Source organism: Pan troglodytes, chromosome 1 (genome assembly GCF_028858775.2).
Source record: "Pan troglodytes isolate AG18354 chromosome 1, NHGRI_mPanTro3-v2.0_pri, whole genome shotgun sequence".
In the NCBI taxonomy this organism is placed as follows: domain Eukaryota; kingdom Metazoa; phylum Chordata; class Mammalia; order Primates; family Hominidae; genus Pan; species Pan troglodytes.
In genome coordinates this window covers 73,452,768-73,478,426 of record NC_072398.2, presented here as the reverse complement: position 1 = coordinate 73,478,426, position 25,659 = coordinate 73,452,768, and the positions used below count along the sequence as shown (strand labels likewise).

The following is a 25,659-nucleotide window of genomic DNA, read 5'->3' as shown; positions in this document are numbered from 1 at the left end:
GCCCTGTTCCTTCCCTTGGTGCTGTGGGTGTGTCGTTATTACCATCTACTGAACAGATGGTCTTCTGGCCTCCACTTTGGCCAGTGGACACCAGAATTCTCTTGTCCTATCAAGTTACTGCCCTCTCCCTTCTTCAGGAAAACACTGTCAGCAAAGCCAAGGGAGGCTGCATCAGAATTTGGCCTCCTGCATATCCAGTCTACATCAAATCTTTATTAAATGCCTCCTATAAGATGAACATGATGCCGTCTATGCCCAAGGAGTGTCACAATTTAAATCCCATCCCCTCAATCAGAGAGATTTTATGGTATCCTGAGAAAGGATGCGCTCTGGAGAAATATGAACCCAGTCAAATCCTAGCCCAGCCATTTACTAGCTATGTGGTCCTAGGCAAGTTACTTAACCTTTCTAAGCCTCCGTTTCTTTATCTATAAATTAAGGGCAATAGTATTTACCTTGCATGGCTACTGTTATTATTAGAGATGATGTACATAGTAGATGTTCAATAAGTTTTAGCTATTACATCTTGCTTATGTGTTAATATTTAATTTTTCTTATTAAAGAACTGAGTGCATACCATCAAAATTCTATTGTTGTCAAATTGGAATATGGTAGGAAGAGAGAGAGAGGTGTGGGGAAAAGATTATGATACCTATGTATGGTGTGGAGCAAGGTGAAGAGGGAAGCAAGGCTGAGCTGATATTGACACATGGGCTTTAAGTGAGCCAGGCACCCTAGGTCAGGAGGGAGAGGGTTTTCTTTCCTTTCCTCTCCCACCTGTGTCCTCTCTGTTATTGAATCAAACTGGAATCTGCCCACCTGGCTTGGGAGGTATGCCTAGCAGACACTTAAGAGAAGTCCCTGCTCTGTCTCACCTCTTACCACCTTCTTGGCAGAATGTCTGACTTTTTCCACTTTCTAGGCATCTTTTTATGACTGTTTTCCTTGATTATTTCATCCCTCCTTTCTGGGAACATATCATCATCATCTCAAATTGTTAAAAGGAAGCCTGACTCTTTGTAGCATACACTATGGATATGCACTTCGGGCAAGAAGCTGGGCAGTTCCCTTGGTGACCTTAGTGTCCCCCAGGCCTCCCCTGCCATGTTCCTCTCCAAACACTCCTCCTTGGTATTTACAGCGTCTTGGAAGGGGAATTTTGTAACCAGGGGCTCCTTGGGGTAACTGTGGTCTCATCCTGACCTGTATGAGCACACACAGAGACGTCTCAGCCCTCAGGTTCTTCCACACAGTGGGTGACCGGCTGTTCAATGGCAGGGCATTTGGGTGTCATAAAGGTGACAATGAAGCAATGAGCAAAAATACTGAGGAAGAAAAAGCCGTGGAACTCCCTTCCTCTAGCCCACAGCCTGGAGGGCTGCTATGCAGCCATCTGGACTCATGGGGATCCCCCCACCTGAGTGGGGCTGGTGAAATAGCTTTCTTCCTGAGGGAGGAAGGAAGGAAGGAAGGAAGGGAAATAGCTCAGTTACATTAGTGGAGATAAATCGAGGGTGGACAATAAAGGCTAAGAGGGCTGCTAAAAGAATTATAAACCTTTCATCTTTGGATGTGGCTGGTGTGGTCAGAGCCTGAAGAGAGTACAACCAAATTCTATTTTTAACTGGTGTGTGTCTCCCAGCTGAAGGGGAGGGAGGATTCTTGGACCTTCTTTTCTCCTTAAAGTTTTCTCTATGAGCTTTTCCATAAAGGGATGTTGAGCACCAAGCCTGGACTTCAGTCTGGGCAGGTGATTAAACAGTAACTCCTCCTTTTTCAGAAACTGGATTTTAAACATATATTGGGAGAGGAGGGATCAGGCTTAGTCTGCAGGCCTGGAGATGCTTTGGTGATGTTGAGGACTCCACGTCCTGCCCCTTACACAGGCAGGGATCCAATGCCTGGAGGAGTAGGGGTCTGAGGGCCAAATCAAGGCCCCGCCCTGAGGCTTTGAGGTCACAGAGCCTATGTGTCTCCTTACAGTGTAAACTCAGATGAGTGTGAGCTCTAATCCTGTTCCTGACTCACTTTGGCCGGTCTCCTGACCCCTCAGGACTTCAACGTCCTCCTGCTTCAGGAATTAGAGTGTAGAGAGGAGCATGGAGATTAAGCGGAGCCTTCCAATTGTGCAGTGGTACTGAATGGAGACAAGAAACCAAACTGGAGCTCTAAACACCCTTATTTACAGTCTGCATCACAAACATAGCTTGCACCTTTCAGTTAGGCTTCTAAAACATCCCACATCCACATATATTTAGGTTTTACTTTGCATAGTGGTTAAGAATCTCACTGAAGCCTGTGCTCAAAAGATATTTAATGACGTTCCATGCTCAATGCTAGGAGTTTCAAAAGCAATACTGTAATATAGGTAGATATTAAATGTGTTTACCTAAAGTACATACCTAAAATAGCTACATTAAGGTAATTTTTAAAAATAACTGAGAGAATGGCATGTGCATAGGCTCTGTTCTTTCTACGTGGGACAAACCATCTACCAGGAGATGTGCCAGGGGCCAAATAGGCTTCCAGGTCAGCTACGTTTCCCCATGCGACCCTAAAGGGCATTTCTAGATTCCAAGGGTTCTGTTCAGAAGTATTCTCTGGGGGATGCATTTTATCTGATCTCTTTGCCCTTCACCCTGCTCATGGCCCTGTGTTCATGACCAAAGCCTCCCCTCTATAGCCCTCAGTGTCTGGGATGTCCCCCACCTGCCTTGGCATGCAGGCATTACAGCCCTCAGGAGATGTCACATGTCTCCTTGAGAAAGTGACACTGACCCTTAGCCCTCTGCAGGCACCCACAACCTCCTGGCAGCTGGCGGGTGATGCTAGGTGTGCTCTGGGATCCAGACATGTGAAAGTGGCCACCTCTCTGAAGCAGAAATTTGAAGGCTTGGGGGTCTGGTGTAGCCTGGTTTCTCCCTGCTGCAGGATGGGGGCAGAGGTAACAAAATCTCTTCTCTGGAAATCAAACAGGTGGTGTTCAGAGCTGAGGGGATCACGGGGCTCAGCACAGGCAAGGAGGGCTGCGCTCCTTGGTGGTCCCCGCTGCCATGCTCCCACTGTCTGGGCGTTGGCATGCAGATATTTCAGGAAGCAAGTTTCATTTATCTGGCATGAGGAGCATAGGAAAGAAGACAGAGTTGAGAACTGGGAAAACTGGGCTCTAGTGTTCCCAGCTACTCCCTGTGTGACTTTTGCTACCAACCCCCTGTGTGGCTGACTGCATGCAGCTTTGCCACCAACTCCCTGTGTGGCTGTAGGACAGGCACTAAGTCTCAGTTTCTTGGACTGTGAAATGAGAGGTTGAAAAAGATAATTTCAAAGATGCCTTCCAGCTTCAGCCATCTATAATTCTGGTATTATTTTTGGTGCCAGCCATTAACAAATATGTGAAGTTGGCAATGTCTACTCTTTCCACCACTCCCAAAATAAATCCATTCCTCCCACTCTGCTTCTTCCTTCCATCAGCCCTTCTTTCTCCTCTTTCTTCTATTAAGGAGTAGCTGAGCCCCTTCCACAAGCCAAGTGTGAGGATTCAATGGCATGGTTAGAGTCCCTGTCCAGGACCGTGCTTGCTGCCATATTCGCTGAGAGTTTTCTGATACCGGAACACCTTTACTGATCATTACACAAAAATATCTCTTCCTCAGAATCTTCCTATGTCCTCTCCCCATGGAGATTTACCCTTTTAGGTGTTGGTCCCTTGCACTGAAGACCTGACCCTTAGTCAGACGTGAGTGTCTGGGTGCCTCTATGTGCCAGCCTTCCCAGACACAGCTTGCATTTCAATTACCACTGTCTGCACCAGGAGGTCTGGGAGCTAAGGTCGGCACTGGCTCCAGGCAGCGGGGTAGAGATGATTTGGTGACAATGCGATCCCTCTGCCCTATGTCCCATTACCTTCCACAGCAGGATTCTTGCATCGGGATGGCCTAAAGCCTTCTATTCATAGTGTGGTGTGAGACCAGCCACATCAGCATTACCTGGGAACTTCTAAGAAAGCAGAACCTAAGGTCCCATTCCAGACCTGCTGAATCGAAATCTAAGATCCTCAGTGATTTGTTTGTTCGTTAAAGTCTGAGAAGTACTGGCTGAAGCCTTTGGAATATTGATAATAACAGTTTCACATTCTTTCACTATCAAAGAATGTTCCTCACCCTGAGAATAATAGTAATAGTTAATAACTACACAACATCTTTTTTTATTTCACAGAGGTTTCACACAAATACGATCTTTTAAAAAATCTTTATCTTTTCAAAGTAGTTTTCATTTTACCCATTTTAGACCAGGAAACTGATACTCAGAAAGGTTTAGTTCTTGACCAAGATCATGCGGCCAGTAAATAAAAGAGCAAGAACATGAACTCAAGACTCTGGACTTCAAACTTGACTTCCTGCATCACTCCTAGGTAGAGGTACCTACTTTTCCCCTAAAATCTCTTTTGTTACTTAATTGGGAGGGTCATTCAAGCTCAACCAACATTCCTTATGATAACTACAGTATTGGGGCAGGCTCCCTGCACTCACCCAATTTATATATTTTCATTCCTTCTCTTAAGCTGAGTAAATTGTATGGAAATAGATCTGGACCCTGTTTGTAAATGTTTATTGCCCACTAATCAGAAGTAAGTTGCAATTAGACTGAAGTTAGAAAGTAATGGCATAGTAGTTACCATGTGATTAAGGAGTAATGGCATGTGATTATATCTCTGGCCCCTAGGTTTAAAGTGATATCATTAGAGCCCACCTCCTATTCAGAGAAACCTAGAATACAAATGTAGCATCAATGCAGACACTACAAATCAACCTGGCAGGGCTGGTTATTTTTCCCCTCTCCCCTTTAATTTTACTACAGTTCCTGGACTCAACTGAATGCATATTGGCAGCCACTTAGCTGCTTTTGTTCCATGCTATTAAACTGCAGTTCTTTTTCACATGGGGAGTCTCTGCCCCAACTGGCTAAGATGAAAACATTTGTTCCCTCTGCCCACCCTGCTGGTAGACACTCTCCTTAGCCCTAGGAGTAGGGCACTGCTTTGCTCAGGAGAACCATACAGAAAGCCATAGGGCCGTTGCTTACAGCAGGGAGTGGAATCCCCCAACCTGGTTGGCCTGAATACGCCAGCTTTATAATCTACAGAGGAACCCACATCCTGTTTGTCACCTCCAGGAACACACTGGAAAGAGGGTTAACCTGGGTGCTGGGACTATTGGAGCTTCTACTTTAGGCAATGCCATTGATCAAACACTGCCCTTGCCTTCTGCCCAGGAGCACCTGGCACACAGGTTGTGATTCATTTGAGAAGACTGAGGATTTGGTTGGCCACTAACCTAATGTGCCTATTTGGTTTTCCATCTGGCTGTTCATTAAGGCACAGCTGTGCCTCCCTGGCCTCATTGCCCAGGTGGGTGAAGGGCTGGCAGGGCAACTTCTGCAACTAAAGAGCAAATGGCCTCCATGAAAAGAGACCTTGCTGCCCTGGGGTGCTAGGAGGGTCTCCATTAGTGACTGAGTGCCTGTTCTCTCCAGTCTTCTCCTCTATCACGGTCTACTCCTCCACATCCCTCCTAGGCCATCTCAAGTTGCCTAGCTTGCTAATGGAAAAAGACAGTTCCATTAGAAAGCTGGGCAACCATGAGAGCAATGGACCATGAGAGCATTGTCCATTCCTGTCCAAAGGACCAAAAGGAACATCTAGTATTTATAGAGCCCTTTACCAGCTTGCAACACATAAAACTTCGTGCAGAATGTCAGTCTAGGATGGCCTCCCAGGACAATGGCCCAGAGCAGGAGGTACATTATGGAACCATTTCAATGCAGAATGATTCCAGTTTCAGGAGACCAGAAAAGTCACACAGATAACCCACCTGATGTATTGAGTAGAACAAAGCTAAGCAGGCTCATTAGTCTATCAAGTGCCAACCTGGCTGGGGAGAAAACAAGTATCCTCCACAGCTCGCTTTGGACCTGAAAAAAGAGTAAACCAATACCAGCCATGGATGTATAGAATTAGAACACAAGTCTTGGGAAATTATTCAATCCAAACCCACCGTCTTATAGATGAGGTAATAGAATTCCAGAGATGTTGTGACAGTTGTTCCCAAGACCCAATACTCGCCAGAGCAGAGCCAGGAAAAGTACCCAGGTCATGATGCTCAGGAAATTGGTAGTAATCAAATATTTTCCTGCTTTTCCCCAGAGGAAAAAAGCATAATACATACAGCCAATCACCACTAAAACAGTGCAAACACAGAGGTTGTGTGTTGGAATGAAAACAAGGAGGACTTCAGAATAAGAAAGCATTTGCTCCAACTTGTTTTTACCCTAGTGGCATGGCCTCTTGTGTAAATCACTGAAACTTACCCATCTATAAAATGGGATTAATAAAACCTACCTCACCAATTAAATGGAAGGGGAGAATTAAATGGAAGGTAAAGTGCTGTGTAATTGTTATAATGCGTAATTTCACATAGATGCAGTCATCTCTATTAATAAATCTCCATCTGGCTCTTCCTTGGGCAAGGAAGTCCAAGAAGTGATTTCAGGGGCCCAGAGGTAAATTCTGGCACAGAACTCTTTCTCCCTGGTTTTTAAGAGAGTAATAGGCAGGATAGACAAAGTGCTTAGTGAGCTCAGAGCAATGAGTGTGCACTTTCAGCTGGACGGATTGCTCTCAGTTTTATTACCAACCCCACAGTTATTGAGCTTCTGCTGGGTGTGAGCTGAGTTTGGAAGCCTGATAGAATTGGAATAGGCAGAGAGAACTGGGTAGACGAAACATAATAACCAGGCTGGAGTATTGGTAGGAAAATTTTGACCCAGTAACCTCAACCGCCTTTCCCCTAACCTGGCTTTTATCTGAGCTGTTAACAATGAGCCAGAGAAACTAGTCCAAGTTCTGGAGGCTTTCCTTCCCTTCGCCCACCTCCAGCAGAGCTGCTAACAAGCAGAACACAGCCCAAAGGCTGGCAGCAGGAGGCAGAGAGAAAAGAAGCAGAGGGACTGAGCTAGCCAAGCCTGTATGATTGGGCAGAGCAGTGGCGAGTAGGTGGTTCAAAGACTGAGGACCTAGGATGCGCTCCTGAATTTAGTCACACCAGTCATGCTGTGCACTGGGCTGGCCTCTGGTGTCCAGCACTGCAACAGTCACAGCTGAAGAGCCCCTCACCAGGGTGAGCAGGTGTATGGGATGCTCTTTCATGGAAGCTCGATCTCAAATGAGTTTGTGTGAGTAGAAAAAAAAAAAAGAGAGAGAGAAGCTCTTCTAAACTCCAACTTGCTTTATAAGCTCGGTTGTTCTGTTTAGTCTCATACTTACCTGCCAGGTGGGCTGGCCCCTGACCCACAGGCATAGTTTCCAGAGTGCTGAGAGCACTCTGAATGCCTCCATTGCCATGTCCTGTTAATTCTAAATGTGAAATGCTATCACCACGCACCCCTCTTCCCTTTGCTATCGCTCTTGACTTGATTCAGGATGGCATTGCCATCGTCCTTGACTGTTAACTGCAGGAGGGTGGAGACCTCTTCTTTCCAGCTGACCGCTCTGTTCTGGCACATGGCAGGCACTCAACGTGTATTGTGACCAACTGATGGGCATGATGTACTGTAATAGGACCCCTGCTCATCTCACTGTCTACATCTGTCTGCGCTCTAGCCTGAATTCTGCTGCCAGACTAATCTTCCTGATCAAAATCTTCTAATGCCTCCTTACTGCCTGCTGAATCAAGTCCAAATCCTTACTTTGAATTCCCCACTTGTCATGACCTGGCCCCATCTGACCCTCCTTGCTTCCCTTCATGGATCTGACACCCCCACCACACTCAGCTACTCACTGCCCCAAACTCACCCCTGAGGTGCATTTCAGGACGCTTTCTTCCTCTGGCCATTATCCTCACTGCCAGATGTATCTATCTAAATTATACTCCACTTTCCTGTGCCTCCAATTTCCTAATGTATTAAATGGGTTAATAGTAGTACCTATCTCATAGGGTTGTTGTATAAAGCATTGACACAGTTTCACAGCCAGCACGTGCTTGATAAACTCTTGTCAATATTATTAGCTACCTACAGTAGCTATTTTGAGCAATGTCCAGCTCAAATTTCACTTCCTCACTTGGAACTTTCCTGCTCCTCCCTCCTTCCTCTCTGCCTTTATATCCCATCCATCTTATACCTTCTCTAAGCACTTAGAAACGATCAACATTCAACATGTTTTGAATTATGGCTGTCCTACCTTTCCTACTCGATTATAAGCACCATAGAGGCAAGGATTTGTATCGCACAAAGGTTAAGGTATGGCCCTAGATTGAGCCTACCCTGGTTCACATCTCAGATCCACAGCTTCCTGGCTGAAACACTTTTGCAAGTTATTTTATCTCTGCAGGTTTGGTTCCGTCTCTTTGAAAGAGGGATAATAACGTTATTCACTCTGTGAGGATGTTAAGAGCATTGAGTGAGATAATCCATGTAAAGCACTAAGCAGAGTGCTTTGTACATAATATATGTTGGGTAAATGTTAGGTATTATTGTTATACATTTCTGTATCTTACATATTGAATGTAGAACTTTGAACACTAAATAAATATTTGGGAAATAAATGAGTCTTGGAGACTCTGAATCTGGAAGGAGCACTGTAGGCAAAAAAGCCTTACAGGCCCTCATTTCCTATTGAATCCCTGACTGATACTCCTCTGCAGCAGGGAATCAGGTGTTTGCAGGTACATGGCAGAGCTGGGGCACCAGGCACCCATAGCACTCATGCCAGTTTTGGAGCACTACCTCAACAGAAGCAGGTGACCTGGTCCCTCCTTCTTTTTCTGGCCACATTGCTTTTCATTCCACATCAAGCCCCGTGGGATGCCCACACTAACCTCTATCTAACCAGGCTTTCTTCCCCAGGCATTTGTATATACTGTTTCCTTTCCATGGAACACCCTCTAGCCCGATATCCACGTGCCACTCACACCCTGTCCTTTGCCAACTCCTACGCATGTTTAAGGCCCCAGTATGGGCATCTCTTCCTCTGGGAAGCTTTCCCAGAACTCTCTAGACTGCTTTAGATGCCTGTATTGGTTTCTTAAGGTTGTAACGAAGTACAACAACTGAGTATCTTAAAACAACAGAAATTTGTCATCTGATAGTTATGGAAGCTAAAAGTCCTAAATCAAGGTATTAGCAGGGCTATGATCCCTCTGAAACCTATAGGGAGAATTTTTTCTTGCCTCTTCCTAGCTCCTGGTGATTTATGGGCACTCTCTGGCATGCCTTAACTTAAAGCTTCTTAAGCCCATCTGTCTTCATATTTACATGGGGTTGTCCCTGGTGCCTCTGTTTCCCCAAGTCTGTTTTATAAGGACACCAGCCATATTGGATTAAGAACCCACCCTACTCCAGTATGACCCCATCCTAATTACATCTGTAAAGATCCTATTTCCAAATAAGGTTACGTTTTGAGGTACTGAGGGTTAAGATTTCAACGTACATTTTTTGGAAGACAAATTCAACCTATAACAGTGCTCTTCAACTTGTCTCTCATGGGATCCGAAAGTACTATTGGCTTACCTTTCTAAAGGATCAATTGACCTAAATTGACCTGGTTGATCATAAACTCTGTGTATACAAAGACATCATCTGCCAAATTCACCACTATTGTGTGTGTGCATATATATGTTGGGTAAATATTAGGTATTACTATTACACATTTCTCTCTATACCTACGCAGTATAATATATATCTAGTATCTGATACAGTCTTTGGATAATAAATAAAAGACTCCCAGAAAACAGTTTCTTACCCAAAATGTAGCCTCCTAGTTGTTCCTAATGCTGTGAATCAGCCCTCTTGCTCTGGGCATCCCAATTTGTTGGAGGTGCAGGAGGTGATGTTTGCTCACAGGACTATTGCCTGCAGGTGACCTGGTCCCTCCTTCTTTTTCTGGCCACATTGCTTTTCATTCCACATCAAGCCCCGTGGGACACCCACACTAACCTCTACCTAACCAGGCTTTCTTCCCCAGGCATTTGTATATACTGTTTCCTTTCCATGGAACACCCTGTAGCCCGATATCCACGTGCCACTCACACCCTGTCCTTTGCCAACTCCTCTTTGCAGAGAAGAGGTGGCAGGGAGGAAACCAGCAGAGGATTAGAGTGAGCTAATTTGCCCACATGTATGATGATAAAATGCTAGGGGAAGAATTGACGTAGGGGTCTTCTGGTCCTATCCCCCCATACTACAGAGGAGCCTGAGGCCACTGAAGTGCTCCGGGGCCCACACTGGTTACAGGTGAAGCCAAGACTTGGGCCCAGGTCTCCTGACACAAGTCAAGGGGCTCTTTCCTCTATGCTACCCTGGTTTTCAGACTCTTATTTTTTCTAAGAATGCCCTAATGTTTTATTTCCATCTATATAAAAATGCTAGCATGATGATGAGAGCCACTCAACAAGATTAGGATGAGTGGGCACACACCCACCTGGATTAATCTGGTCCTCAGGCCTTCCCAGTGTATAGAATTCCACCTTCAGAGATTCATTCATAGAAAATCTTCCCTCTCCACCAATTGCTTCTCCTCTCCTAGCTTACATGGTGGTACCTCTTAATGTATCTTTTGGTACACCCAGGCTCATCAGTCATCCTCACTATATTGAGAATAAGATTATACAATTCTTTCCTGGAAATAGATGATAGAGAGAGTGTGCTGGGTTGATCATGTCCCTTCCCTCTATCCCCCAATTCATGTTATTCCTGGAGCTTCAGAATGTGACCTTATTTGGAAAAAGGATCTTTGCAGATATATTAGCTAGTTAGGTCATACTGAAGTACAGTGGGCCCATAATTCATTATGACTGGTATCTTTACAAAAAAAGGAGATGAGACAGATACAGAGACATACATGGAGAAGAACTCCATGTAACAACAGAGACAGAGATTGAGGGAAGCAGAGGTTTCAAAAGCAAGCCAAGAAATGCTAAGGAGTGTCTGCAAACCACCAGAAGCTGGGACGAGGTGAAGAGATAGTCCCACTACAGGTTTCAAAGAAATCTTGGCCCTGCTGACGCCTTGATTTTGCGCTTCTAGCCTCCAGAACTGTCAGACAATATAATTTCTGTTGTTTTAAGCTGCTCAGTTTATGGCACTTCATTACTGCAGCCCTGGGAAACTCATACAGACAGCCTAAGGGAATGGTGGGCTCCTGGGATAGGGAATGGACAGCCACCAAGAGGCAGATGGAGCAACGTGCAGAGAAGATAGAGTTCCAAAGACAATCATATTCTATTTCTCCATGGGGTCACTAGAGGATGGGGCCCCCTTCTTCAGTACTAAGGGAAGACCAGCCTTCAGCTGAGCACCTCCTGCTCCAGATTTCCCACTTGCCCGGTTTTCTGGGGAGCTGCTAGATGAGGAAGCTCAATGGCACCTCTAGGGCCTCATCCTAAGCTTGGCCAGAAGTACTGGTGCTCCAGCACCAAGGAGCTAGCATCCATTGCAGCTTAAGAACTCTAGGGAAGAAGGGACCTCTACTTACCTGAAAAAGCTCCCAAGAGCCTTGAATAGCCACAAATTTGGCTTCTACGATTCCCAAGTCAGCTGTGATCGTCCTTTCTGATGTTTTTTTCGTTTCTTTTCAAATAACCCTCAACTGTGAAAAACAACAGTGTGATTTTTCTGCCCATTCTTTCTGTAAAATATCCCTTCCTAAGTGCCAGAGGAACAGAATATCATGAATGCAAAGACTGTAGCAGAACTAGATGTTGGGCCCTGTCAAAGCGAATATGTAATGGCTGGTAAAGGGGGACACAGGAGTGGTGTTGGCTCGCTGGCACTAGCTTGCACTGGGTCTGTTAGCAGCATCTGGGGAAATGTGCTTTTTTGGCCTGTAGGCTGCCACTGCTCCTTGCAAAAGCCCTAGTGTAGCGGAATTCCCAGAGGCCTGAGCGCCAGACTGGCTCAGCCAGGCCTGTGTGCTCCACAGTTGCTGTAGGAAGTAAGAGTGACTCTGAGCAGAGCCTTCCCATGGGATTCACCACCCTGTTCTCAATAGAGAATGTTTCTGCTGCTGTTAAAGGGCTCCCCACTACTTCCAGCCTTCGCCTGTGAGAGCAGGCACTGCAGAAGTTGGTTGCAACAGCAGCATCAGAGCAGACGGGACTGAGACTGGTCCACTTTCTGCAGAGGGCCTGATTTCATGGTCAGCAAGGGTCTCTGAGCCTTCTAGCCCATCCCCTCCTACCCCCAGCCATCGGCCCATCTCCCCACAGGCTGAAATGATATCAAACCAAACAAGGACAAGATGCTCCTGGATATGGCTTGGCTCTGACCCCACCCAAATCTCAACTTGAATTGTATCTCCCAGAATTCCCAAGTGTTGTGGGAGGGACCCGGGGGGAGGTAATTGAATCATGGGGGCCTGTCTTTCCTGTGCTATTCTCATGATAGTGAATAAGTTTCACGAGGTCTGATGGGCTTATCAGGGGTTTCCACTTTTGCTTCTTCCTCATTCTCTCTTGCCACTGCCATGTAAGAAGTGCCTTTCACCCTTCACCATGATTCTGAGACATTCTCCAGCCATGTGGAACTGTAAATCCAATTAAACCTCTTCCTTTTGTAAATTGCCTGGTCTCGGGTATGTCTTTATCAGCAGTGTGAAAATGCACTAATACACTCCTGTTCGTCTTCCCTCTCTTCTACCATTCCCCAATCCAGAAGTAGGTTTTGATAACTATGATCGTGCAAAGGTCATTAAAATCTCACCCAAGCAGGTCATGACTATGAAGTAGCTGCTTCCAGAACCATTCCACCCACCTCCAGCTCTCTTTCTGCTGCTCCCTCAGTGCTGAGCTGCTATCCTCTCTCTTCTGCCTTCTGGGTGGGCTCTTGCATTTCATAGCTACCTTCTCGGGTTGCCCTAACCTCAATACCCTTTTGCTCTAAAACAATCCCTCCCTGTCTGTAATTCTCAACAAAAACCATTCTTCATGGCAGCCTTCAGTTAGTAATCGAGAAGAAAGCAACTGAGAAAGAAATTGAAATAAACCGTATATGTTTTCTAATGAGCTTTGTGTATTTATACATATGTCTTATTTATATTTGTGTCTTAAAATACTAGTTACCTATTGTGGTAGATTCAATGCTGGGCCCCAGAAGATATGTCTATGTTTTAACCCTCAGAACTTGTGAACGTGACCTTGTTTAGAAAAGGGTCTTTGCAGATGTAATTAAGTTAAGGATCCTGAGATGAAATCATGCAGGATTATCCAGGTGAAGCCTCAATCCAATGACAAGTGATAAAAGGCAGAAGAGAAGAAAAACACAGGGGTGAAGGCCATGACAGAAGTTAAGATTGGAGTGATGTCACCACAAGCCAAGGAATGCCTGGAGCCCCCAGAAGCTGGAAGAGCAAGAAAAGATTTTTCCCCTAGATCCTTCAGAGGAACCTAGACCCTGTTATCACCTTGATTTTGGACTTCTGGCCTCCAGAACTCTGAGAACATAAAATTGTCTTGTTTTAAGCCACAAAGTAATTTACTATGGCAACCCCACCAAACTCATACACTTGTTAATCTAAACTAACAGTATTGCTGCCTCTTGGGTATATAACTTGTGATTGACATGGCAAGAGGACAAAGCAGAATCTCATGGAAGAAAAAGCCCTGGATTGAGAGTAAATGCCCTGTGTTGTTCAAACTTTGACTGTGTTTCTTACCAGTGCACAAGCTGGGATGAAAAACTCTAATCCTTAGCTTTCTCATTTATAAAACTTATTCTGTCTGCCTCACAGCATTGGTGTAAACATCAAAACAGAACAGTGGATGGGGATGGGCTTTAGCTTTATAAATTTGCATATACTTGAAAAGGAGTTAATAGCTTCAGAAAGACTGAGTTCAAATTCTATTATTATATCAGTTACTAGTTATGTGATTTTGAACCAAAAATTTCTCATCTAGTAAAAATGGCATAATGATACTCATCATATCAGAACATTGTAAAGATTAAATGAAATTATGAGTAGTTTGCACCAGGCTTAGAACTTGATAGGCCATCAATAAATTATAGCTCTAATTGTAATGATCATCATAATTGCCATCCCCCATCCTTACCCACCCCACCCCCAAAATGACTAATATCAGTTCTACTTTCAAGTTGATCTGAGGCTCTCCTAACATTTTTACACAACCAGATGTGTTCTTTGGAAACACAACTTTTCCTATTGGAGAGAGCTCAAGAGAGCTGTCTTGGAGGAAGCTGCAAATTTCTAAGAAGCCTTTGGCCTTTACCATAACAGCCACTGAGAGTAATGAGAGGTCTGTAAAAGCCGAAGAAGCCAGCAGTCTCAGCTGCCCCAATCCACGATAGTCAGAATGAGCCAGGACCACTGGGAGAACACCTCCAAATTATAGCCAGTGGCTCTCAAACTGTGCCTTAGAATCTCACAGAAGGCAGGTTAAAAAGCTTATTTCCTTGGAAGCCATGGCAGAGATTCTGATTTAGTAATTCTGGGCAGGGAACTAAAAATATGCTCTTTACCAGCATTCCAGGTGATTCTGATGCCATTGTCTGCAGACCACACTCTGAGAAATGTTGCCATAAGGCAGCAAGGAAAATGTGTTTTCAGGGTTTATCTTTCTCCCCAGGGGATCAAGTCCCAGAGCTGTGATTTGGTGTGGAGGGAACCTCTCCTACAGGTTCCTAGAGCCTTTTTAGGATCTCTGAAGTCTGTGGCTTAGATAGTACTTTGCTTGAAGGCCACTTAAAGGGACCTATGGGGAAGGGGTAAAGAGTGGCACCTTTTAGGAGATATACCTAATGCTAAATGACGAGTTAATGGGTGCAGCACACCAGCATGGCACATGTATACATATGTAACAAACCTGCACATTGTGCACATGTACCCTAAAACATAAAGTATAATAATAATAGAATTAAAAAAAAAAGAGTGGCACCTTTTTTTGTGCCATTGTTAATATTTTAGCTCAAATGAGCTCATTGGGTGGTTTCCAGCTGAGAGCTGGAGAAACCCGGGGTCACTGGGTTTGAAGCTTGTGCCAACACTGGGCAGCTGAGGAGCAGGGACAGACAAAGGGAAGAGGAGCAGCAGAGAAAGAATGAAGAAGTGCTGGGGACAAACTTCCTCTACAGCACTTTGCAAGTTGGCCCAGTGCCAGCCTGGAGGGAGATGGAAAGAGAAGCCCATCCGTCATCTTCAATGGTGGTGCCAATTCATTCTACTTGTCTATCAGATCCCTCTGGGCCTGCAGTGGGGCTTCTTGTGGCCATCGAGGTTAAGTCATGAAGGACACTTATCTATGGGACTCTGTAGAAAACAAAAGAAATCTCATTTTCTCTCAAATTTAATTTTACCTTGTGCTCTGAGAGTGTGATCCTATCAGGGCTGGAGTGTAATAGCCCCATTGGAGTGGATCAGATTGGATTTTCTATAGCACCTGAGAGCTCCCATGTGGCAGGCACATCCTGCCTCAGCTGTCTGCGGTGCACTGGGCTTCTGAGAGCATAGGAGATGATTCGCCTCCTCTCCATCTCCAGCAACTGATCTTGTCTCTCTGCTTTAACATATAGCCAGAGGTACTGAGGCACTGAAAATGTCCTACAGATCCAGGCTAAGATGTTTCTATCATAGGACCCCAGGCTACGATGTTTCTATCACAGGATCCCAGGGGAAACCAGATTGTTTTAAACTTTTCTAGCCACTGGGAGAAAATGATGCCAGGATCATAGCCTCATCCTAGGCTTCCAAGAGTAGGCAGGAATGTCAGGCCAAGACAAGCAGCTCATGAACATTAAAAATGCAGAAATGTGGAGGGCAGGCCTGCAGAGACTGGAATGCAATTAAACAGCCAGTGCGTGGCATTGCTGAGAACAATTTTCTTTTCTGTATAGAGATGTGGGGGAGGGGTGAGAAGAGGGGACAGGTGGGACTGGCCTCACTAAGCATCTGCAGTCACCAGGTTGGCGTCAAACCCTGAGCATCAGAGGGGTGGAGCTAGGAGCTAGAAGGCTGCAAGGGGTTGCAGGAACCTGAGGGCCTGGTGCGGCCTCAGAGTCAGTACTGAGAGATCAAAGCCAACACCATGGTCAAAGTGGAGATTTGGAAGCGAAGAATTTTACCAGTGGAAATAGGGTTAGAGGCAATTGCCAGATAATTGCTACAAAATAGCCTTGAGGGGTCTGAAGCTCACTTTTATCCTTGGATTGTTCTTAAAGAACTAGAATGGGACAGACACAATCATTAGTAGGTAAATGAATGGAGATATGGACATAATACCTATAGAAAATAAAAGCGGTGATAGTTGAGGCACGGCTCCTCATTGTACAAATAAGTTATTATCAGCTCTTTAGGCTGAACCTCAGACCCATACTGAGTCCTGGGGAGGGAGTTTCTGGTGTGTCCTCTGCCCAAGGTCATTTCCCAGGACACTCCCTAGAGCACACAGAGCTCTCTGGGGTCTGGAGACCTGCCTGCCACCGCTGCTGAAGTGCAGGCCCAAGTCTAGGAACAAGGGCTTTGCAGGTGGAAGACTCCAGGGGCTCCATGCTCAAAAAATATCAAGAGCGATAGGTTACTTTTATGCTCTGGACTCCAAGAAGAGATCTGAAGAGCAGCAAGGTCCCATTCTGCTTTAGAGAGAAGAGCCTTTACTTCAGGCCTGCAGAAAAGAGGAACTCTTGTCTTATCCCTAGAAGCTACAGATAAGTAAAGTATTTTAATAGAAACTTTCCTGAAATCATGGTTCATTGAGTGTGTGTCTATCAGTAGCAAATCACAAGTTGAAAACAATTATGTTGTTCAGTTATTTGATAATGATAACAGCAATCACAATTGATTAAGCAGCCGCCATGTAGCAGGCATGGGGTTAGGCGCTGTACATACTTCACTACTGGTCTACAGCAATCTGCAAGGGTTCAGGATGTGACTCCACTCGTTCTCTCTCTCTTTTCCTCCCTTCCTCCCTTTCTTTCTCTTTTATCTTTAGCAAATAGAAGAGTTTGGCAGATAGGAGGGTTTTGGCCTCTGTTTCAAATATACTTCTTCAGGTGTTTAGGAGAATCCCTTTCCTACCACGGTATTTAGCTTCACTGTTAGGCATCCTTTTAATGAATAAAACACAACCTTTTATAACTGTCAGGGCTATTTCACACTAAATTTACTTGTGCTCCTAAAACTACCTGAGAATCCAGCTGAGCTCTGCTTGCAAAAAAAAAGGAAGCCGGACAGCTTATGAATAACAGGCTGAATTCGCGCCAAACAAGGGGAGCAGGGCAGGGCCCAGGCCTCTGCATAGTCTATCCAGACTGGTCATCCAGCTGCTCTGGAGAGAAAAGCAGGGGCAAGGAGATTCATTTAATTAATTTCGGCTTTATCTGATTCACAAAAAATAAAAAGACTGGTACTACCCAGGACTGGGAAGGATGTGGGTCAGTGGGTGTTCTCAAATTTCAACGGCGCAATCTTTGTGAAATAGGACCTGGAATGTCCTATGAAAATAAAAAATGCCCAAGTCCAATCAGTCATCCCTCATTGTGAGACTTTAATACAGAAATATATATGTGTGCATGCAGATCTATAAACACATATGCACCTACATACATGAAATGCATATATAGGAATATTTCTTCTGGCCTTATTTGTTAAGATAAAAGAAAACTAGAAACAATTGAATTCAGATTATGCAGAGAATTGTCAAATACATTTTGATACATCCTTACAATGGAATGTTATATAGCTATTTAAAAATAAATTACATCTACAGGTCTATAGCAAGCTTGTTCAATCCTTGGCCCACATGGCCCAGGACAGCTTTGAATGCAGTCCAACCCAAATTTGTAAACTTTCTTGAAACATTATGAGATTTTTTTCTTCGGTGATTTTTTTTTAGCTCACCAGCTGTTATTAGTGTTAGTGTATTTTATGTGTGGCCCAAGACAATTCTTCTTCTTCCAATGTGGCCTAAGGAAGCCAAAAGATTGAACACCTGTGGCCTATATATTGGGGGTCAGTTTGCAGGGTAATGTGTAGTGAATGATTCCATTTGCCAAATCAGACAGAAAAATATATGCATGTGTATGAGTGTGTGTGAGTGTGAGGGTGTGTGTGTGTGTGTGATGTGTGTGTTGTGTATGTGTAAACATAGAGAAAACCATGGAAAGGACACACACCAAACTCTAAACATTGGTTTTCTCAGTCAAGAGGAATTGGGGGAGCAGAAAGATATTAGCTCTTTCTTTATGCTTCTCTACGCTGCTTTATATGTCATAAACAGCATGTAATGCTTTTTGACTACAAATGGAATTTTAAAATCATGTTTAAGTATGTTTAGAAAAACCAGGAGGCATCTATCATTGCTAACAATAGCAATGTTTGACTAACTAGTACAATTTTTGCATTAGAGGAGATGGGTAGGAGGAAGTAAATACCATCAAAGTGCCCCAAGGGGCACTGGGAGAAGGAAACTTAGCTCTGTGGAAGATCTCAGCCTGGGCCTTCAGGGCCCATGTCACCCAAGCCCTTGCAGAGGGGCCATTTAATGAGGATACTCATGCAGTTTCATTATCCACAGGGTTGCTGCACCTGGTAGAAATTTTGCAAACAAAAGAAAAGCAGCTTTGACAAAAGTACTTGGCAAATGTGATTCTTATAGATGGTGTGAAGAGAACCAGTTTCTCTCTGTTCCCAAGGCTCCCCCGTGCACTGTTGTCAACAACGGAGGACTCTGTAGGGCATCAGTGTGGGATGAAAAAGTGGAACACCCAGGCTCTCATCTCACCACATGATCATTGAGGTCACCCTTGCTCCAACAGAAACTATTATTTCAACATCAGATTATTTTATTTCACTTAGAAAATAGAGTCTATATGGGTAGACAAGGCTAAACAACAAAACTATCTGAGATTTGAAAATGCTGGTAACCATGAATTAAGGATTGACTTTTGGTTAGATCCTGCAGAGACCAAGTACTTCTGTATATTTGTAAAGTATCTAATAATTTACAATAAGTTTTGGTGTTAAAAACAAAATAACATTAATATCAACCTTTATTAAATACCTATTTAGCACTGTGTACCTTATCTCTTTCAATCCTGAGAATGGCCCTGCGAGGTCTTATTGTGCCTATTTTCCAGATGAAAAAAACGAGATGGGAAGTTGGCGACCTGCCTAGGACCATACCGATGGTACATGGGAAAGCTAGAACTGAAACCCAGAGCATCTGGTATCCATGACTCAAATCCAGAACCTCAACATTAAACTGAGACTGTCTCACTGTACCACACTGCCTCCCTATATAAGGTTATGATGTCTCTTCCCCTAAAGGAACAAATAGTCTTTGGTGGAGTTCTTGGCCATATACAGCTCACTGTAGGGAAGAAATTTCCACCATTCCCCAAGCTCCTGTCTCCATACCTTGTATACACGGTCCCCTCTATCTGGAATACCCACCCCCTCTTCCCTGCTTTACAACTATTTACTACTCATCTCAAGACCTGGCTCAACTCCCCAAACTGAGTTAGTGCTACACATACATCCAGGCCTGGTTCAAACCTACATCCATCCTCTTCAATCCACTGCATATGCAATTATCATCTGTGGGGTCTTTCTATTATTCATACTTTAGTGTCTTTATGGATTTTCTCCTTAATTAGACTGTATGCATCTTGTAGGCCAAGACTTTGTCTTATGTTCTTTTTTTGTTTCCACTGCCCTTAGCACGCAGAACTGAGGTATGGCTGGCCCCCTTTGATAGCCTATGTGTCAAATTACAAGGAAAGGAAAAAAAAATAAAGATCGGAGGATTAGAGGAATGGTAGGGAAGAAGGAAAGAAATTATAGCTATGGGACAAGAGGTTTTGGTGACAAAGAAAACACATTTTGGACAATCCAGTTTGTGCTAAAATTAAAATAGAAATGGCTTTCAAGGTGGCATATGTAATTACAATTAATTAAATATTCTGCTACCTAAATTATTTAATTACCAAATCTCACAGCCTGAGTTGATTTAACCGCAAATGCCATAAAAATTAGGGAAGTGGTGAATGGATGGCCTCTTAGTACATTCCATATTATAAATAGAACTTTCGGCCAGGAAAGGGAGGAGGAAAGCAGAGAGAAGAAGAGAAAGAGTGAGACAATGCTTGCTTATGCTCCAATCCGCTGACATTTTTGTCTCAGAATGGGAGAGGTGGAGGGAGGAAAGGAAGAATATTAGGGAATTGTGTTCACATCTTCCATAGACCAGATACGGTTCTGGCAACAGCAGGGGACAGCAAAAAGGCTGTGGGCTCAAGAGTCAGACAAACCCAAGTTCAGCCCAGCACTGGCAGTTACTAGATGAGTAGACTTCCCTGACTTTGCTTTTTTCTTTCATAGGGCTGGGATGATGATGATGATGATGATGATGATAAGGCCAACCCCATGAAGTCACTGTCAGATGAAATAAGCTAATCTATGTAACCACTTGACACAATGAATGGCCCCTGGGACACTCAGTGATTGTCAATTTCTTGCTCTGATTTTGAAAAACGTTTGCTGTTTATATCAGTGGCAGGGAGGAAGATGGGGAGGAGGGCAGAGCTGTGTGCCCCCATGTTTCAGTTCCCCTGAATGATTGTCTTTCTGTGTAAGACAATGCAGATGCTGATGAAGTGCTCACTCCTCTTGTCACCAGCTCTGCCGCCTTCCCTCCATTTCATCCAGCCAGCTGCCAACATCTCTTATCCCACATCCCCATCAGCCTTGCCCTCTGTCTCACCTGTGGATAACTCTGCCTTGTGTGTGGAGCCATCTGTTCTGCTGATGGGCCTTTATCATCTTTCACATTTTGTTTTCTTGGCTAAATGATTGTCTGACTATCTCAGATGAGTGGTTTATCTCAATAACCCAAGTGCGTGTGAAGAATGGTATATATCAGAGAGGAAATGTAAGTCAGTAGAGTGAAAATGTGGGCGTTGTTTGGGACTTAGTATGTGGGAGCACAAGACAGGACTCATGGGCTTGAAATATTAGAGTTGGAAGGGCCCTTAACACATCCCCCAATATTCCCTGTCTCCACCATCCTAAGTTCCAAGTATGGAAACCGAGGCATGGAAATGGAAAATGACTTGCTTGTTGTGCTCACAGAACTCCTGTAGCACCAGAAGTCAGTCCCAAGTTGCCACTCCTAATCGATATGCTTTTTTTGATAAACCACACTGTCTTTTCATAGCACATTATAATTTATACAGTGCTACTTATTACCAACCGCCCCCTCAAAACAAACAAAAAACTAAAAGAGGTTGTCACGGCTATTCAAAGTTGCCCCAGCCCTCCTCATTCTCTTAATGGCAAATGTGCCCAAACCAATATCCTAAAGCCACGGGTCCCTGCCTAGCCCCTCCTCTGCTCCTTTGTGGGGTGCTACAGAGGCTGGCCAGGGGCACAGGGACAGGATCTCTAGTTTGTTAGACAGTTAATAAGGTATATCCCAGAAAACAAGAGGGCTGCTCCATCCTCACATACACCCGGAAGCTAAAGCCATGTGTGAGGGTCACCCTGCAAGGAGCTGGCCCAACAGGTCTGACTTAGAGGCCAGCTCTGACTTAGAAGCTTTCATTGCACCTGGGCATATCTGGAAGGTTTTCGACTTTGAGCAGCTGGGGCAGCTCCATCTCGAGTGTGTTCACCAACATGTGTGCAAACAAAAAGGTCTCTAATTTTTCTCTTTAAACTTTGCCCCAGGGTAGTGAATGACCTCTAGTAGTTTGGAAATTCTCCAGTTGGGATTTGTCCTTGTTTTAACATTTGCCTGCAACATCAGCCAGATAATTCCAATATTCGGCAAGAGTGAGTTTTCTTATCATGACTCCATATCTACATTTGTAGAACACATTTTATCAAGTGCTTGGCAGAAGATACGAAGTAGCAAGGAGGTAATTATCTTGTATTGCACTGATTTGAGAATTTTTAATAAAAACTCCCCCAAATCCAGTTGCACCAATACAGATGGAATTGGTAGTGTGTGCTTCAGATGGAAATGACTCTATAGAGACTGAATTAATTGCAGGAGTCCTCAGCAATCATCCCATTATCTACACTCCTGTGTGATGCTCTGTTCTACCCCTGCCACAGAAGATCCTCAATTAAACAATAGCACACATTCATCTTGGACTATTACAGTCCATCGAGCCCCACAGATTATGGAGAAGAGAGTTAGCATTACCTACATTTGGATTCCTGAGTGTTTTAGAAATATGAAAAATCCATACTTTAGAAATATGAAAATCCATTTCAATTCAAGAGGATTTATGTTTCCCTACACAGATATCATACATACTCAGTTTTGGAGAGCTATTTATTACATGTAACTGCTCCAGAGTCAACTAATTAGGCTAGTCTCAGGCCATACCATGGGTGCCAGCTCCACCCCTAATTTTCTCTGTATCCAGGTCCCCAAACTGGACCTACTATTCCCTCTACCTGATGGATCATCCTTATGTTATTTCCCAGATGTGACTATCCAGAGATGTCTAAGGCAGTATCTAAATAGCCTCGCCCCCAGCAGTTGAGATTAGCATTGGTCACCTTACTGAACTGACATCCAGCTGTCCAATATTAACTACTACCTCCTCTGTCCTCAGAATCAGGATGATAGTGGTGATAATAAAAATAGCTAACACCTACAGATGATTTACTTTGTTCTAAGTCCTTTACACATATAAGCACATTTAAGTTTCCCACAGACTTAATAGTTAAGTCTCAGTCATAGTTCCTCCCTGAGAGCCCCCTGCCCTCTTCTCCATGCCCCTGAGTCATAGTCTCTCCTTGAGAGCCTCTGAGTCATAGTTTCTCCCTGAGAAGCCCCTGCCATCCATGCCCCAGGTCCCAGGCTCCTTTGATTCTTTACCAATTGCCAATTCTCTTGCTTTTCCTAGATTCTCTTGTAGACTAAAGATCTTCCCCAAATCCCAATTTAAGGGCTATGACCAGTCACCCATGGACAGAACTCCCAGAGAATGACCAACTGTCCCCTCAAATCTGCCTGATTTCTATAATTCCTCTGTGCAGTCTTTGCTGGAGCCCAGTTCCCTGTCCTTAGAATTCCAGTGCTCTCTGCTATGTGAGTCTTGACAGAGGTGGTCTCTCTGTTTGGACACCAAGACTCACAAACCTCAACAAACTCATGTTTGGTGGTTGTAGGTCCATGCTAGGTCTTTACCTGATGCCTCAGGCAAGAGTCTTGAAAAAAGAATGACAATATGTCAACAACACTATTCAATAATGAGTTCCCTTTGCGACCTCCATAACTAACATGCATTAGATATGACTAAGCCAACTCAATTTATACCAATAATGAAGAAAGTGATAGTGCAGTTCCAGCATGGATCTTACAGATTTGATTTTGAAATTTTATGGCAGTTTGGAAATTCTCTAGTTGGGATTTGTCCTGGTTTTAACATTTGCTTGCAATATCAGCCAGTTAGTCCCTATAGACTTAGTCCTTATGAATCTGATGTTTAAGAAATTAAGAGAAAAAGAAAGATGGCTGAGAATTCAAGACAGCTCTCTGGGCTTGCCTTTTGTTTATTTTTGTTGCTCTCCAGTATCCTGAGTTCTAATGATCCCTGATAAATAGCATGCTAGAATATGATAACAGAGCAGACTTTGTTATTACATGGTGCAGTTGTCAACTGTACAGCCATTACTACCGATGTTCAGGGATCCATAATAATGAAAGTAGAGATAACATGGATAATTAAAACTTAAAGAGAATTCAATATCATTTTTAAGCCATTTAGTTTCTCCAACACCAAATCTTATCTCCTAACTCACAAATGCACAGACTACATTGAGCTGCCCCTCTTCTTTGTACTCATACCCACCCTATGGTTGAGGGGAGATAGGACTGATTTATAAAATCATCAAAATACAGAAAGTAGCAAAAGAAAAAAAATAGAGAATCCCTGAGTAATCCACAGCCTGATTAATCATGCCTGGGTGACAATGCATGAGAGGTAATACATCTACATTTTCATGATAGGTTCATCTTAAGGGGTCAAAATAATCCAGGTATCAGCTAATCAATGGCTGGATAATTAAGTGTTGGATGAACTTCAGTGCGGCTCCAAGAAGAAATCTACCACTAGGGGGGAAATGTCAAATCTAATGTCCTCTAGGCTCCTTTTCATTGTCTAAAGCTTGTCTCAGCTGTGAGTTTGGATTAGATCTCTTTGCTCAGACTTCTTATCTGTACATGTGGCCTCATGATCACCATCAGTCACTGCTCCGCAGTGAGGGAGATGCTGAATATAATGAGGGGGAAATGAGCATCAATCCCTGGAGAAGACAAACTCCTTCTCCCCACCCCCATCTCCAGTGAATTTTAGAAAAGACTCATGGATTTCCCAGGTTCCTCCATTACTTGACAAGCTGCATAGAAGCATCTAGTTGCTCCTCTCTGCAGAAGCATACCTCATACAGCTGGGTTCCTGTGAGTCAGGCTCTTGTGGAGCAGGGAGTGCAGACCTTCTAGGAATGTCCCTAATACCTGATGCTGATATGGTCTCCAGAAGGAGTAGAGATAGCAAGAACAAGCTTCTTTTTATACAGAATCCTGCTGGAAGAGATGCCTTACAACTCAGCTCTTGTTCAACTGGTCAAGAGAACAAATTACAAAAGTTTCTTAGTCACTGACAATAACCAACTGTGGCACTCTTGGGCAGGGTACAAGGTCCTCCTCCTCAGTGGCTTCTAGAGGATGTTCAACCTCCCTCCTGGGGGAAATGTCAGGCTCTCTCTCATTCATGGATTAGGGCCCCAAAACCCATTTGGACTGACTTTCCTTCGGATGGCTTCGCGGTAAGTGGGCACTCGTGCATATGGCTTCAGGCCGGGTCTCAGCACAAATGACCATCCAGCAAAATACTGCTCTGGACCTCTGCACCAGGGCAAGGGAAAGAGGTGAAACTAGTACTGAAGCTAGTTGGTTGCAGATAACAAGGGCCTGCACACCAGAATCCTGGGGGAATGGAAAGTTAGGGTACCAAACTCCTCCAGCTGAGATTAGAATGTTACCAAATCATCTTCCACAGGATCCCTCCCATGATGATTGGATGACTCTAAAAAAACACCAAGTCCAAATTCCAACAAATCATCCACCCATAGGGCTAAATTATGCCCTGTGGCATAATTTAACTAAACAATCCGTTCTTGTTGGCATCTAGAATTTTTTTTCAAACAGAAGTATCAATTTTTCTTATTTTATTTTGTAACTCTTATTCTTTCTTATGAAAATACAGAACTTTATTAAATGAAATATTTTCTTTGGGTTGCCCAAACCAAAATCTTAGAATCTTTCTTGACTTCTCTCTTTCTGTCAACATCCACATCCAATCTATGGGCAAAGTCTACCAACTTCATCTTCAGAATATATTCAAGATTTGATCACTCCTCCACTTCTATGGCACGCACCCTGCTCCAAGTAACCAGCATCTCTCATGGAAGCTGGTGTCCCTGTTTCGCTGCCTCATTATAGTCTATATTCTACATAGTGGCCCAAATGATTAGTTTAAATCTCAAGTCAGATGACACCACTGAGGAGAGCAAAGATTACCTGGTGACCATCAAACAGATCATCTGGAGGCAAAACTTCTTATCTGAGCAATGTAGAAGGG

The 25,659-nt window shown here is 44.0% G+C and overlaps 1 protein-coding gene across 1 annotated transcript in view; it reads right to left on the bottom strand.

Annotated features, from left to right (window-relative positions):
• Positions 1-25,659, bottom strand: part of TNR (tenascin R) — a 430,161-nt gene that overhangs the window by 299,600 nt on the left and 104,902 nt on the right. The window lies entirely within an intron of this gene.